The sequence below is a fragment of the Rhinatrema bivittatum genome, chromosome 9 (genome assembly GCF_901001135.1).
Source record: "Rhinatrema bivittatum chromosome 9, aRhiBiv1.1, whole genome shotgun sequence".
Lineage (NCBI taxonomy): Eukaryota > Metazoa > Chordata > Amphibia > Gymnophiona > Rhinatrematidae > Rhinatrema > Rhinatrema bivittatum.
In genome coordinates, this window is record NC_042623.1 from 19,199,612 (window position 1) to 19,217,409 (window position 17,798).

Sequence of the window (17,798 nt, forward strand, 5' to 3'; positions counted from 1 at the left end):
TCAACTTGCGGGGAACACAGGGCTGGTATAGGTGAAAGTCCTGTTGGGTCTTCTCTCCCAGAGCCACCGCATCGATGACGAGGTCCTCCAGGGGCTGCCCCCTGGAGGTGGTAGCAACTACCTCGTCTCGGCTCAAGGGTCCACTTTTCCAACATTTAATTTCTGTTCTTTTTTTTTTTTCCTCCCTCCCTCCCTCCCCATTTTTCTTTATTATAAATGAGATAGAATCCTTCCAGTTTTAATTATTTTCTTTTGTATCATGTAATTTCTCTTTATTTCTCTCCTAATTCCATTACAAAGTTATCTTGTTATATTTGAAAAGTCTAATAAATATAAAGTTTAAAAAAAAAAATCTCATTGCCATTTGGATGCCCAATCTTCAGTCTCGCAAAGTCTCCTGCAAATTTATCACAATCGCTTGAGATTTAATTACTTGAATAATTTTGTATCATCTGAAAATTTGATAACCTCACTTGTCAATTCCTTTCTAGAACATTTATAAATATAATGAAAAGCACCGGGTCCAAGTACAGATCCCTGAGGCACTCCACTGTTTACCCTTTCCACTGAGAAAATTGACCATTTATCTACTCTCTGTTTCCTGTCTTTTAACCAGTTTGTAATCCACAAAAGGACATCGCCTCCTATCCCATGACTTTAGTTTTCTTGGAAGCTCTCATAAGAGACTTTGTCAAACACCTTCTAAAAATTCAAATACACATATCTACCAGTTCACTCTTTCAAAAAAGACGACACAGATTTGTGAGGCAAGACTTCCCCTTGGGAAATCCATGCTGGATGTGTCCCATTAAACAATGTCTATCTAAATGTATTGTGATTTTGTTCTTTCTATAACAGTTTCCACTATTTTTCCCAGTACTGAAGTCAGGCTCACCGGTCTATAGTTTCCCAGATCACCCCTGGAGCCCTTTGTAAATATTGGGGTTACATTGGCCACATCCAGTCTTCAAGAACAATGGATGATTTTAATGATAGGTTACAAATTTAATTAATATATCTGAAATTTCATTTTGAGTTCCTTCAGAACCCTGGGGTGCATAAACATCCCGTCCGGGTTATTTGCTACTCTTTAGTTTGTCAATCTGGCCCTACTAATCTTCCAGGTTCACAGTGATTTTGTTCAGTTCTCTGACTCATCACCCCTGAAAACCATCTCCCCAACTGGTATCTCCCCAACATCCTCATTAGTAAACATGGAAGCAAATATTCATTTAGTCTTTCTGCCATGGCCTTATCTTCCCTACGAGCCTCTTTAACATCTCAGTCATCTAATGGTCCAGCAGACTCCCTCGCAGGTTCCTACTTCGGATATATTAAAAACGTGTTTTCATGAGTTTTGCCTCTATGGCCAATTTAGCCCTGACTTATCACAAGCATTAACTTGACGATGCTTGTGTTTTATCCTATTTTCTTCAAATGGATCCTTCTTCCAATTTCTGAAGGATGGTTTTTTTTGGCTAAAATAGCCTTTCACCTCCTTTTTTAACCATGCGCAGTAATTGTTTTGCCTTTCTTCCACCTTTCTTAATGCATAGAATACATCTGGACTACACTTCTAAGAATGTATTTTTAAACAATATCCACGCCTGTGGTTACTTTACTATTTTCCCTCATGTTTATAAAAGCTTCTCTTTGGAAATTGGTCTTAGAGCTGTAAGATTTACATATTGTTTCCCTTCCAGTCAGTTCAAATTTGATCATGTTATGATCACTATTGCCTAGTGGCCCCACCACCATTACCTCTCTCCACCAAATCCTGCGTTCCACTAAGAATTAAATCTAAAATAGCTCTCTCTCTTGTTGGTTCCTGAACCAATTGCTCATGAAGCAGTCGATTATTCCATCCAGGAACTTTACATCTCTAGCAAGTCCTGAGTTACATTCACCCAGTCAATATTGGGGTAATTGAAATCTACAAAGTCACTGGTGCAAGTGAAAGAATAAGGTTCCATTCAAAAGTATAAGAGTCTTTATTAAACCCAAAAGTTTATAAATCTCTCATTTAGTACGGCAACTCCATACAGGTAGCAGCAAGAAGAATTAAAGTCCCCCGACACGGTCCCGTTGTTTCGCGGAGGCTGCATCGGGAGGGACCAACAAACGTTTATTCACATCTGTAAATATAATATGCAGTAGTAAGGAATGGAACAAAACTGCCATAGGTTTATATAAAAAGATGTACATACCTCTTGAAGTTTCACAGGAGCGCAATCGCCCTCAGTGTTTCAAACATTTAAAGGACAAAAAGGCGCGAAAGGTAACTCTCGCGGGATGCTGTGATTAGTGAGCTGACACCTGGAGGACAGGCATCCGATCAAATTTAATAAAACTGATACCATTTGATATCTTTATTTAGACCAGAAGGGGCGGACTGTGTGAAGGGTATATATCCATCGCTGCTCCTTCCGACCCAGTATGCCGGCAAAGTCGGCGAGATCACCTCCAGTACCGTGAAGGAAAGGGCATCGATGGAATGTGCCATCTCAAGCCAGTGAGACACCAGAGGCTCATCAACTCTAGAAGATCTTATATTAGAACAGTGTTCTATGATACGTGTTTTAACCATCCGGGCGGTCTTGCCCACATATAGCAATGAACAGGGGCACCTAATGACATAGATCACCCCTTTTGTACAGCAATTGGATTGAGAGTTAAGTTTGAAAGCCCGTCCAGTCAAAGGGTGTATGAATGTAGATGCTGGTGTGTATGCTTACACATCGTGCAGTGGCCACAGGGTTGGTGGTGCCCACCCAGCCGGGGTGGCGACTGCCACAGGTGAGGCAGTGTGCACCAGTCGATTCTCTTAGGTTCGTAGCTCGTTTAAAAGTGAACCGTGGGGGACCATGCATTAAGGTGTTCAGAGACAGGGCTGACCAATGACGTTTGATCATAGTGGCTATGGCCCTTCCCACTGTGGAGAATGGAAGAATACAGTTATGCGAGATATCATCCGAATGCGTGGGCGGTGTGAAAAGCCACTCCCTGTGTGTATATAGTGCTCGCTTAAAAGCTTTCTTGATAACCCGCATAGGATAACCCCTTTCAGCAAACCGGTTAATCATACCCTGCGATTGAGACAAAAATTCTTGTCTAGTTGAACACAGGCGTCAGAGTCTTAAAAATTGCCCCGTAGGGATATTATCCCGAAGTGTCCTGGGGTGGAAACTGTTATAAGCAACCGGTTTGCTGAAAGGGGTTTTATCCTATGCGGGTTATCAAGAAAGCTTTTAAGCGAGCACTATATACACACAGGGAGAGTGGCTTTCACACCGCCCACGCATTCGGATGATATCTCGCATAACTGTATTCTTCCATTCTCCACAGTGGGAAGGGCCATAGCCACTATGATCAAACGTCATTGGTCAGCCCTGTCTCTGAACACCTTAATGCATGGTCCCCCACGGTTCACTTTTAAACGAGCTACGAACCTAAGAGAGCTACGAACCTAAGAGATCGACTGGTGCACACTGCCTCACCTGTGCAGTCGCCACCCCGGCTGGGTGGGCACCACCAACCCTGTAGCCACTGCACGATGTGTAAGCATACATCACCAGCATCTACATTCATACACCCTTTGACTGGACGGGCTTTCAAACTTAACTCTCAATCCAATTGCTGTACAAAAAGGGGTGATCTATGTCATTAGGTACCCCTGTTCATTGCTATATGTGGGCAAGACCGCCCGGATGGTTTAAAACACGTATCATAGAACACTGTTCTAATATAAGATCTTCTAGAGTTGATGAGCCTCTGGTGTCTCACTGGCTTGAGATGGCACATTCCATCGATGCCCTTTCCTTCACGGTATTGGAGGTGATCTTGCCCCCCTTGCGGGGAGGGGACTTTGCCGGCATACTGGGTCGGAAGGAGCAGCGATGGATATATACCCTTCACACAGTCGCCCCTTCTGGTCTAAATAAAGATATCAAATGGTATCAGTTTTATTAAATTTTGATCGGATGCCTGTCCTCCAGGTGTCAGCTCACTAATCACAGCATCCCGCGAGAGTTACCTTTCGCGCCTTTTTGTCCTTTAAATGTTTGAAACACTGAGGGCGATTGCGCTCCTGTGAAACTTCAAGAGGTATGTACATCTTTTTATATAAACCTTATGGCAGTTTTGTTCCATTCCTTACTACTGCATATTATATTTACAGATGTGAATAAACGTTTTGTTGGTCCCTCCCGATGCAGCCTCCTCGAAACACGGGACCGTGTCGGGGGACTTTAATTCTTCTTGCTGCTACCTGTATGGAGTTGCCGTACTAAATGAGAGATTTATAAACTTTGGGTTTAATAAAGACTCTTATACTTTTGAATGGAACCTTATTCTTTCACTTGCACCAGTGACTTTGTGGACTTGTTTATGTGCAAGATTGCTTCTGTATATTTCTGGTAATTGAAATCTCCCATTATTGCACTGCCAAATTGGTTAGCTTCCCTGTTTTCTCTCAGTATTTCATTATCCATCTGATCATTTTGGCCAGGTGGATGGTAGTATACTCCTATCACTATACTCTTACCCAACAAACATGGGATTTCTACCCATATAGATTCTACTGAGCTTTTAGTCTCTTATGTGTTCTTTATCCTGTTGGACTCTATAGTATCTTGGATATAAAGTACCACACCCCCACCAAGTTGATCCTCTCTGTCATTGCGATATAATTTGTACCCCGGTATAGCACTGTCCCATTGGTTATCCTCCTTCCACCATGTCTCTGAGATGCCAATTATGTCAATCTCATTCACTGCTATACACTCCAACTCTCCCATCTTACTTCTTAGACTTCAGGCATTGGCATACAGACATTTCAAAGTGTGTTTTTTATTTGTATTAATAACCTGCTTTTCAGTTGATATGGATAATTTGGAATCCTTTAAATCAGGTGATTCTTTACTTATAGGCACATGGATTACTGTTGCTTGTATGGGAACCTCTCTGTTGGGATGCCCTAACTCTCTTGTTTAATTAGTATCCTCCGAACATATCCTCCTCCGAAGCATGAGCTGCTGAGCGACTGTCGGCTTTCCCCTTTGTTCTAATTTAAAAGCTGCTCTATCTCCTTTTTAAACGTTAGCGCCAGCAGCCTTGTTCAAATGTTTTCTTCTTTTTTGGTGGAGAGAACAGGGAGCACATAGCTCTCGAGTCAGCCAAGCTACAGAATGTTTGTAAAAAAAAAAAAAAAAAAAAAGAAACCAATGTGTCTGATATGCAGACAGGAAATATCCTGGAACATAAATCTAACTCCTTTTCTCTCACGGACTGTGAAACAATGGGTTTTCTCTATCAAATGGTAATGGAGAGAAACTACCAGTAATAAGAATAATATCTTCTCTCATCTATGCTCATTACTACGGCTGTTTAACATTCTTATAGCATCACTAGATATTTAGTTAAAATAGACCCTGCTCCCTAGAGCTTACCATCTAGTTGAGAGACAGATGCCTATTGAAAAACTCTTTTATGCAAAGTACAAATATTGTCTACCCTAAGGTGGCTGCATTTTTATTTCTGAAATGTTGAATTTAAAAGTGCATTTGGTTACCGCTTGGTAGAAAGTCACTTAATAAACTTCATATTATTATTTGTATCATTTATTGTACGGTTTTATTTGAAAAAGTCCATCAACTTTTATTATATTGATTATTAATGCTTTATAGTACATTTAATATAGGCAGAAAACTTTTTTCCTGAAACTTTTTTTTTTATTTCTGTGGTTTGAAAATGTCAGATTTTTCTTTTTTATAGAACTGAAAAGAAAATATGAGTGTAATCTGAAAGTGCATTTTTCAACTGAAAAGAACTCAGTGTAACCTTGTTCCTTTTGTAATATGTAGTGTACATGGCTTACTGGAACATTGTTCAATTAAACTGGTCATGACCTCCTGATATTTCCCTCTTCTCTCCACATCGGCACACACACACACAGAAGTGTACTTAGAGAGAGAGACGTGTGCACAGAATGCCTTCTGGTAAAGCCTGTGAAGTTCAGCTTGAACTAACTCTGCTTCTAGTGCTTCTCCCTTTAGCTATTAAGTAATTTTATTTCAACTAGGAATCTCCTCTGAATAAAAATACCAATGTCATTTATGTGAGCACAGTTTCTAAACTGGCTTGGAGGCAATAGCAAATTTTCTTAGCTGAGTCATCTACCGCTGATAGAGAGCTAATCTGCCATGCTTAATCTGATGTCAGAATAATAGTCTAGTATGCTGTATATATTTATTTTATTTATTTATTTTTAGTTTTTATATACCGATCTTCTTGCATTAGATACAAATCAAACCGGTTTACAAAGAACGTAAACTTGCCTATAGGCTATACATAGAACCATGAACATGAACATTTAAGCAAAATTCTGGGAAACATAGTTAGAAAGTTAATTAACCTGGAAAACAATTTGAATTATATAGAAATAAAAGTCACAATAAGTGCATATATCTGCATGCAATGAGACCACTGAAAATGCATAGAAGACGGTTCGCTTCTCTGTACACTGAAGTGAACAGATTGATATAAAATTGCATAAAAAGTGTGGTACTGAAAGGGGGTAGCCTAAATCTAAATTTAAAAGAAATCATCTATTATGGCAAAACTTAAAAGCCACATGTCACCACACTTTAGCAGATAGCAATATAATATAAGTCGTTAATGACTAGTAATTTGTGGGACTACTTCAGAAGTGAGAGCTCTTGAGTGCAGCACCCAGATCTTGTCGTTTGGGACTGGTCAGATTGATATAGGCATCCTGAAAAAGTCTTAATTGATTGATTTTAATGTTACTGCAGTGGTTATAGCTCAGAGCTGCAGACCAGTTGATTTATCAATCACTGTGGGACTTTGAGCAAGTCACTCATCCAATCAGTGCTTAAACTGATTGTACGTTCTTTGGGCCATGGAAAATTCTGAATTACCTACTATGGCATTCTGTGTACTGAAATATATTAGATTACCAGCAAGAAGAACAATGATTTCTGATTTGTACTACCAAGAAAATTACAGAGAAAATAAGAAGGGCTACCAAAATGATAAGGGGAATGGAACAGCTCCCCTATGAGGAAAGACTAAAGAGGTTAGGACTTTTCAGCTTGGAGAAGAGACAGCTGAGGTGGGATATGATAGAGGTGTTTAAAATCATGAGAGGTCTAGAATGGGTAGATGTAAATCGTTTTTTTTACTCTTTCGGATAATAGAAAGACTAGGGGGCACTCCATGAATTTAGCAGGTAGCACATTTTAAAACTAATTGGAGAAAGTTCTTTTTCACTCAACGTACAATTAAACTCTGGAATTTGTTGCCAGAGGATGTGGTTAGTGCAGTTAGTATAGCTGTGTTTAAAAAAGGATTGGATAAGTTCTTGGAGGAGAAGTCCATTACCTGCTATTAATTAAGTTGACTTAGAAATTAGCCACTGCTATTACTAGCAACGGTAATATGGAATAGACTTAGTTTTTGGGTACTTGCCAGGTTCTTATGGCCTGGATTGGCCACTGTTGGAAACAGGATTCTGGGCTTGATGGACCCTTGGTCTGACCCAGTATGGCTTGTTCTTATGTTCTTAAGATCTACTTTTATTATTTATTGACATTTGATATTCCACTTTTACCATGAATGGTCCCAAAGCAGATTGCAATAAATTTAAAGTAGGTTACATTTGTTTTACTTCCTTCCATATAGTTTGTGATGTAATGGATATGTATTTGTCTATTGTACATATACATTATATACCCACAGGAGCATTTTTAACATAGGTAAGATCTTGTGTTGTCTAACTTTAAATGATGTTGTAAAAGCATATGATGACTTGTACAAGCAATATATAGATTACACACAGTGAAGCATGGATGTGCAGTCAGCAGAAGATTTATACCTCTAGATTTATTCCCCTATCCTCGAATTGTGGCTGTCCGTGACAGCTTCACAGGACACTGGTGCTTTCTCTTCCCCCACATCGTTCTGCAGGGGCAGATTTGCATAGACAGAGTAAATAACTCTGCCAGTTGGTAAATCTGTCCATGCAGACAGACAGACAGACAGACACACCCCTTACTGGGAGAGAGTTTAGTCCTATATCTTGGATTTTGTTTTGCCCATTTGGAATTAAAAAAGGTGGGGGTTTGTTATGCCTGTATCTGTAAGCTGTATGATAAACAACAGAGTAAGAGTGGTGTAAATGAGTATACCTCTCAGATCAATGAGTTTGTGAGTTTTTAAACTGCAGGGAAAGTGCTGATAGAGGCAGCAGTGTCCTCTGCTCCTTGACAAGTGTTAAATCAGCTGAGACTTTAAAGAAACTCATTGTTCTTTTTAAAGCTTGGTGTGTGATTCCACATTTTAACTTCAGTGTTGAGGTTTTGTGGATGTTCTAGTGAGTCTGCTTTGGTACAGATGTAACATGGGAAGTGGAGTCAGCATAAGTGTGATCAGTGGGATGGGAGTGAGCCCTTAGTACTGTGGCGTAGTTGACGCCGCCTCATAGGCAAGCTACGAGGCCTACACCAACAGCTGACAAATGTGCGCTGAAGCGAGACAGAATGGAACTTCGCCTATACCAGCTGCCTCCCCAACAGGTTGAACCTCTGGGTTCTGACAACTGGCAGGACTTAGATCGGTCCCTAGGACATTAGCAAAAGTCCAAGGGCACGCCAGGGTCAGGATAGGGAGAAGACTGGAGATATCTGGACAGGAAAAGGGTCAGGTCCAGGCAGCAGACAAGCATGGTCAGATCCAATGCAAGAGGTCACATACAGGAAGCAGGCAAGCATAGTTGGATCCAAAGCAAGAGATCACGTCCAAGCAGCAAGCAAATGTGGTCAGGTCCAATGCAAGAGGTCAAGTCCAGGTGGCAGGCAAACGTGGTCAGGTCCAATGCAAGAGGTCAAGTCCAGGTGGCAGGCAAACATGGTCAGGTCCAAGGTAAGACGTCAGTACCAGGAGAACAAGCCAGGAGTGGATGAAATAACACGAAGAGACACTGGATGAAACTGGGAGGAGGAGACAAGGCTGGATGAGACAGGCTGGGCAAGGCATGCTGGATGAGGAACAGAGGATGCTGAAACACAGAATGCAGGAACTAAATGACTCTGCACTAGTAAGAAACCAGTTGCTGAGGCGTCATGGAATCGAATTGGTAAGCCTTATATAGGAAGAACCAGTGATGTCATCAAAGGACTCTTCTCACCATGGGCCCTTTAAGTCTATATACGTGTGTAAGGAGGCCTCAGGGCAGAGAAGGAAGATGGTGATGTCTAGGTGCGGCACTTGACAATTCTCCCTCATTGGTGGCTTCCATGCTGTGGAAAGATACCAGTGGGGTCTGGCGTGAGTGGGGTGGCCTATGGGGCCGGCCTGTGAGTTGCCAAACATCACAGTATCCCCCCTCCAAAGCCCCTTCCCCAATTTTTCTGGGCTTGGGCTTATTGGGGAATCTCTTGAGGAAATCTCATAATAGCTGTGGGGCTTGGAGGTTAGAGACTGGCTCCCAGGAATTCTTTTTGGGGCCAAAGTTCTTCCAAGAAATTAAGTACTGGATTTGGTTGCTGGAATCCAGGATCATCTCGACTTCGTACTGGGTGTCGTCTTCCACTGCGATTTCTGTGGGCATGAGGGGTGGTCTGGGTTGGTCAAGATAATATTGCTGGTTTCAACAAGGATACATGGACTATGTTCATGAATCCGGAGAGTCAGGGGTAAATTAAGTTTGTTGGCTATTAACACCATCAGTCACACTACAGAGAATGGGCGCACATATCTCAGGTTAAATTTCAGTGAGGGCATTTTAAGGCATAATTTTTTTTTTGTACTGAGCCAAACCAAGTCCCCAGGCTGCAGTTGAGGGGCTGGGTGACGTTTCTTCTCCGCCTGCCTCTCGAAATGCCTCGCTGCTTGTTAAGAACATAAGAAATTGCCATGCTGGGTCAGACCAAGGGTCCATCGAGCCCAGCATCCTGTTTCCAACAGAGGCCAAACCAGGCCACAAGAACCTGGCAATTACCCAAACACTAAGAAGATCCCATGTTACTGATGAAATTAATAGCAATGGCTGTTCCCTAAGTAAACTTGATTAATAGCCATTAATGGACTTCTCCAAGAACTTATCCAAACCTTTTTTGAACCCATCTACACTGACTGCACTAACCACATCCTCTGGCAACAAATTCCAGAGCTTTATTGTGCGTTGAGTGAAAAAGAATTTTCTCAGATTAGTCTTAAATGTGCTACTTGCTAACTTCATGGAATGCCCCCTAGTCCTTCTATTTTTCGAAAGTGTAAATAACCGAGTCACATCTACTCATTCAAGACCTCTCATGATCTTAAAGACCTCTATCCCCCTCAGCCGTCTCTTCTCCAAGCTGAACAGCGCTAACCTCTTCAGCCTTTCCTCAAAGGGAAGCTGTTCCATCCCCTTTATCATTTTGGTTGCCCTTCTCTGTACCTTCTCCATCGTAACTATATCTTTTTGAGATGCAGCGACCAGAATTGTACAGAGTATTCAAGGTGTGGTCTCACCATGGAGCGATATAGAGGCATTATGACATTTTCCGTTTATTAACCATTCCCTTCCTAATAATTCCTAACATTCTGTTTGCTTTTTTGACTGCTGCAGCACACTGAGCAGACGATTTAAAGTATTATCCATTATGATGCCTAGATCTTTTTCCTGGGTGGTAGCTCCTAATACGGAACCGAACATTGTGTAACTACAGCAAGGGTTTATTTTTCCCTATAGGCAACACCTTGCACTTGTCCACATTAAATTTCATCTTGCCATTTGGATGCCCAATCTTCCAGTCTTGCAAGGTCCTCCTGTAATGTATCACAATCCGCTTGTGATTTATCTACTCTGAATAATTTTGTATCATCCGCAAATTTGATAACCTCACTCGTCGTATTCCTTTCCAGATCATTTATATATATATTGAAGAGCACTGGTCCAAGTACAGATCCCTGAAGCACTCCACTGTTTACCCTTTTCCACTGAGAAAATTGACCATTTAATCCTACTCTCTTGTTTCCCTGTCTTTTAACCAGTTTGTAATCCACGAAAGGACATCGCCTCCTATCCCATGACTTTTTAGTTTTCGTAGAAGCCTCTTATGAGGGACTTACGCCTTCTGAAAATCCAAATACATTACATCTACCGGTTCACCTTTATCCACATGTTTATTAACCCCTTCAAAAAAAGTGAAGCAGATTTGTTAGTTAAGACTTCCCTTGGGTAAATCCATGTTGACTGTGTTCCATTAAACCATGTCTTTCTATATGCTCTATGATTTTGATCTTGAGAATAGTTTCCACTATTTTTCCTGGCACTACAGTCAGGCTCACTGGTCTAGAGTTACCTGGTTCAACCCCTGGAGCCTTTTTAAATATTGGGGTTACATTGGCCACCCTTCAGTCTTCAGGTACAATGGATGTCTTTTTTGCCAGAGATCCTGGAGTTCATGTCCCATTAAGTTGGCTGCAGGGCAGGTGACAAAGACCAGGATAGGCTTTGGTGTATGAGGGTGATGGCAAACACAAGATAGAAGGGTGAGGACCCAGTTGAACTGCTCGTGTGATTATTGTGGTAGAACTGTCCACGGGAGAAGGAGTGCCCAGTTGTCCTGTTTTGGTGTACATAGGCTCTTAGGAACACTTTGAGAGTCCAATTTATCCACTCGGTTTGCCCATTTTTCTGGGGGTGATAGGCTGAAGTGAAATCCAAGGTGATTCCAAATTTCTTCCACAGGCTTTTCCAGAAACGGGCCATAAACTGTACTCCCTGGCCAGAGGATGTGGAGAGGAAGCCCATGCAGACGGAAGATGTGTTGTAAGAAAATCGGCCAATTTAGGCGCTGAAGGGAAGGCCAGGGTGAGGCTTGAAATGGGCCATTTTTAAAAACGATCCACCACTACCCATATATAATTTAATGCAACTTCTACACTGCTCTTTTCCTTTCCTCCTCTCTAACCGTTATATGTAAACCAATGTGATGTACAAATGAACTTCGGTATATAAAAGTATTAAATAAATAATAAATATAGTAGTCTGTGGCCAAATGGGTCCAGGGTTCCTTGGGAGCTAGCAGTGGCTTAACATCCCCCAAGGTCGAGCTCAAGAGTTCTTGTTCGTGGGACAGGACTCTACATATCGCTTCATGTCGGGTCTTCATCTGAGATACCAGTAGTGTCTGAAAATTAACTCCAGGGTTCTGGTGATGCCTGGGTGGACTGCCAAACAGGAGTCGGCCATTGAAGAACTTTCTGACATAGATGCTGAGTAACAGCAATTTTTCTGGGTGGAACTGTCACTGCAGCAGTGACCTCAATCCTTGCAAGGTCAATGATATGTCATGGGACTCCAGGGAGCCTTCAGATCAAAGGAGCATGAGAGGGTGTAGCACCATTGTTTTGTTTTTTTTCTCTGTTGGGCAATATTGCAGCTCAAATTTAAATCAGTTTAAAAAAAAAAAACAACCAGCAGGCTTACCACAGGTTCAGTCGCTGTGCTTGTGCCAAGTGTTCCAGATTTTGTGGTCCGTGTACATAGTCACAGGGTGTCTGGTCCCCTTCTAACAGATGTTGCCATTGCTCTAAGGCTAGCTTCGCTGCTAGCAGCTCGTGATCTCCAATGGTGTAATTTCTCTCTGCAGAAGTACGTTTTTAGTGAAATAGGACCAGGTCACAAGTTCCATAGTTGAGTTGTAAGAGGACAAGCCCCTACCTCAAGGGTAGAAAAATCTACCTCCAGTATGGCTTTAGAAGGGTCTGAGTGGTGCAGACACTGATCATGAGTGAATTCTTTCTTGAGGTGCGTATATGCCTGAATAGCTCTATCAGTCCAATTCTTGGTATCTGAACCCTTTTTGGTAAGAGCTGTGAATGGTGCTGCCAACATCAAGTAGCCGAGAATGAATTGCCTTTAATAGTTTGCAAACCCGAAAGAGTACTACAGGGCCTTAAGCGCCACAGGTTGAGACCACTACATGATGTGTAAAACTTGCTGGGAAATGATATAACCAAGGAATGGGAGTTCCTCCTGTTTGAAAGTACATTTTGCTAATTTTGCATAAAGGTGGTACTCTCAGAGCCTCTGAAGAACTTGCTTCACATGATTTCGATGTTCTTTTAATGATCTTGAAAAAACTAGGATATCGTTCAGATATACCACCACATGGAAGTAGATAAGATCCTGAAACATCTTATTGATCTTATGTTGAATGACCATGGGCAATATGAATATCACCGGACATTCATATTGCCCATCTCTGGTATTAAAAGCAGTTTTCCAGTTGTCGCCCTCTCTGATTCTAATCAGGTTTTCTGCCCCCCCCCCCCCCCCCCCCCAGAAGTCAAACTTGGTAAATATTTGCGCCTCTCTGAGGCAGTCGAAGAGCTCTGTGATCACTGGAAGAGAGGGTATTGGTCCTTCTTGGTAATTGCATTGAGCCCACGGTATAGCGAGCCATCTTTCTTCCTCACAAAAAAGAAGCCCGCCCTGGCAGGCAACAAAGAAGGGTGAATGAATCCCCTGTCCAGGTTTTCTTTGATATATTTGGATGTGGCCTCTGTTTTCTTGCTTAGAGAAAGGGTAGACTCTACCCTGCATGGTACCCTTCCTGGAATCAAGTCATTGGAACAGTCGTAGGAGCGATATGATAGCAGGCCAAGTGTCAGAGCAGGTGGCAGGCAAGCATGGTCAGGTCTTAGGCAAGAAGTTAGTATAAGAAGAGTAGGCCAGGAGTGGCCGAAGAGAGACGCGAAACACTGGATGAGACTGGGAGGAGGAGATGAGGCTAGATGAGGCAGGCTGGGCAAGGCAAGGCTGGAGGAAGAAATGAGGCTGGACAAGGCAAGGTTGAATGAGGAACACAGGAATAGAGGACACTGAAGCACAGGAACAGCAGAATGCAGGATCAACACGCATTGCATTAGGCAGAAGATCTATTGCTGAGCCTGTGTTGAATCGTCTTGGGAAGCCTTATATTGGGAGAACCAGTGATGTCATCACAGGGCACTGTGGGTCCATTCCTGCAGCGAGCCTTTTAAGTTTCTGCATGTAACGGGGCCTCGGGACAGAGCAGGAAGATGGCGGCATCCAGGCGTGGCACAGTACACGGCAGACGGTGGTGCTCCTTCGTTGGTGGTTTCTATACCATGGAAAAAGGACAGCAGAGTATGGGGTAAGTATGGCTCACGGGGCAGTCTTGTGAGCTGCCAAATGTAGCACATGAGTTGCCTTAGTTGAAGGCTTTTTGCTGAAACAATAGTCTCTGCCAGGATATGCTCGGGATCGGAATATAATATTTTAAAATACTTTTTTGAATTTATTGTAAGGACTTGTTTTTTAAGGGCTTGCAGAGGTAAATGATTATAAATACAAAATAGCTCAATACAGATTTTACTGTGAAGCAGAGAAGTGCATAAGAAATTTTTAATAAGGAAATGGAAACACGTTTTTTTTCTCAGAATTAATGTTTGTGAAAAAATGTTTAACCACCCTAGATTGGTTACTGTGCTGTGAAGACTTTTTTTGTATATGAGTTAAAACTGATGATTGTTTTCCTCCCCTGTTTGACAATTATGGATTATTCACATCACATCACATCTCTCCTTCCCAATCCCAATCTTTTTTTTTTTTTTAACTTTGGAATAAAAGGAGGATGCCAGGTGTATGTATGTGGGATTCGGTAGGGTATGCCTACAGAAAAAGGAGTGTGTGCAAATCTAGAAACCCAGTTGTAGCTCCTGTTGCTTACCTTGGGAGTGATGTACTGTAGGTAAATCCATATCTCATATACTGCTGTATATTTAAAGGAACATATAAATATTCAGCCTTGACTAACTTTTCTTTTGGTTCATGTACATGATATAGTATGCACTGTGAATCTGAATTATTTGTTGACTTTTACACGCTGAATTGTGGACCCTGTTTCTAGCGACAGAGCTGTTTGACCTTAGACCTGTTAGATGTGGAAATGTTGAGAAAGCAGAGTTCAAGACTCGTGGAAGAAAGGATGAAGTCAAGTTCTATAATTATGGGAACTTAAAGTTGGAGCAGGCTGGAAGTAGATTTCAGTCTGTTTTTTAACCCTTTAAGTTACTGTAGTGTCAGAGCAAAGCATGCAGTAGAGTGCATGGAGATTCAAGGTTACGATTGGGTTACCACCCTACATATCTAACAGGATCATAAAACTCCCACCTGATTGTCTATTTTGGGAATCTCTCACTGTTTTGGGCAAGTCAAAAGAAATGCATGGAGTTTGGATGGAACCAGAGATATGAGAAATGGACTCTTACAGATTTACAGGACAATATTTAAGCAAAAGTTACCCACCTGAGGCTGCAGTTTTGTTAAGGCACTTTTTATGTTGAGCACAAGCCAAGGATGCTCATCTGAGACCCCGGAACTAGATTCTTTGGGTATCACTGTTTTGATACATTCCTCCTAGGCACATGGACTATGTTTGCTTTTATTGAAACCTCTCTGTTGGGATGCCCTATCTCCCCTGTTTCATTAGTATCCTTCAAGGATACATTCCTCCGAACCATGCACTGCTGAGTGACTGTCATTTACTTCCATTTTCTTTCAACTATTTTGTTTTTGACTGTGTATCGTATAAAATTGTGTATTTCTTGTAGGATGCCATGCAAAAACTGTAAAATGGTTTATAGAGGTTTTCGGACTTCATTTTAATTCTGTGCATAGTCACAATAATTGTGACAACTTAGAATACCCTTGCTGTAATTTCATACATACAAGTCCACTAGGGTAATTTTTAAGCTAAAACATACTTCCTTTGTGGACTTTTATTCATTAACAGGCCGAGCGCACCGTTTTAGCCCCCGTTTGGCTGCGTGTTTTTGACACGCTACTATTACCCCTTATACTGTAACATGGAAAATGCGCTGCGAAACACCCCCCCCCCCCCCCCCGAAACTAATAATGCTCATCACATGCAAATGCATGTTGATGAGCCTATTAGTTAGTCACCCGCAAATCAGAAAGTAAAATGTGCGGCCAAGCCACACATTTACACTCAGAAATTAACTCCTGCCAAAGGCAGGAGTTAATTTCAGATGGCACCGGGCAAGTGTACAGAAAAGAAGAAAAAACTTCTTTTTACACCCTCCCTCTGACTTAATATCTTAGCGATATTAAGTCGGAGGCCCCCCCCCCCCCAAAAAAAAGTATTTAAAAAAAAAAATCGGCCTGTGGGTTGTAAAAGGGCGCTCAATTTTGCCGACGTCCATTTTCTGAACCCTTGACTGTCAGCAGGTTCGACAACCGACGCCGGTAAAATTAAGCGTCGGCTGTCAAATCCACTGACAGCCACCGCTTCCGCCATAAGGCGGCGCTAGGGACGCACTAGTGTCCCTAGCGCCTCCCTATTAGCGCGGGCCCTAATTTAAATAAAGAATCGCGCACCCAGGAGAACAGGCGCTCGCCTCGGAGCGCCGGCTCTCCCGCAGACTTTATTGAATGGGCCTGAAAGTAAATACCTGCTGCAAGGAATGTTTTTGTCGCCATTTTAATGTATTTTGTGTCATAAGAATCTTTTTCTGGAGCTGGCTCGGTGGCAAGTTCTTCACACTGCCAAGTGGAGGATCTGGGCTTGATTCCTGGATCAGGTCTTCCACTTCCTGGGCCGGCCAGGACTAGGGATGTCGTGGAGGCAATGTTCATACGCCTGCAAGGAGGGAATCCTAGTCATTGTTAAATGGTGACAGCTAGTGACTGGATTTAAGGCCGATGGCTGCAGAGTACTAGAAGGAGCCCTGGTAATTGGCCCATTGGGCTAAGTAAGTTGGGAGAAGGATAGAAAATGGGAGAGGGGGGGAAGGCCCCTTGGGTCATTGCATTTAAGGCTTATGGCACAGAATTAGATTGAACTAGAAGTCCAAAGGAGCAGAAAAAAACTGCTGAGTCTAGAAAACAGTTTATTTTTCTAATGGTACATTTGCATATTTTAGCTTTTGATCAGATTGGAAATTTTCTTAGTAGAAAATTAATTGCATATGGAAAGAACATGGCAACATAGGAATTTATGAATTAAAGAAATCCACCATGTATATCTGTTCCATCCCACAGGGCTCATCTAGCTTATCTTCTTACTGACACAGCCATCAGTTTCATCCCTTTACTGCCCCAGCTGTCATAGAATTCATGTATACTGTCACTCTACTGTTAAATCATGAAATTCTAGTTTAATCTACTGTCACAATATTCATCGCCACCATGGTATCCGTTTTCTCCCATTGTCTTGCTGTCAAAGCAATGGGAGAGCATCTGTTTGTGTCCTTTGAAAGCAATCATTAGGTCCAGTTTGTTCCTCTAATGTCATATCTGTCAAGTTGTATCTAATTAATCTCCCTAATGTGATGGTTATCAGGGTCTGTCTAGCCTATTCTGTTATCATTGCCGTTATACGGCCCATTCACCTTCTTATTGTTAGTCATTCAGGTCTATTTAGTCTATTCCCACCTTATCTCTAGTGTTAGAACTCATCTAGCCCATCCCTTTCTGCTGCAGAAGGTATAAATTATGTAGGACTCAGAGACTTGAGAAGCCTGAGTTTAATTAAGTGCTTACTCAACCTGTCCTGGGGACACCATGTCCAGTTGGGTTTTCAAGATATCCATAGTGAATGTGCATGAGATATGTTTGCATACATTGGTGACAGTATGTGCATATTTATTTAATGCGTATTCATTGAAGATACACTGAAAAGCTGATTGGCCTTGCCGGTTTCCAAGACATGTTCGGCAACCCTGGTTCCAATTTAACTAGA

The 17,798-nt window shown here is 42.0% G+C and overlaps 1 protein-coding gene across 6 annotated transcripts in view; it reads left to right on the forward strand.

Moving 5' to 3' along the window:
* Positions 1-17,798, forward strand: part of MKLN1 (muskelin 1) — a 315,844-nt gene that overhangs the window by 184,659 nt on the left and 113,387 nt on the right. The gene's annotated exons all lie outside the window — the stretch shown is intronic.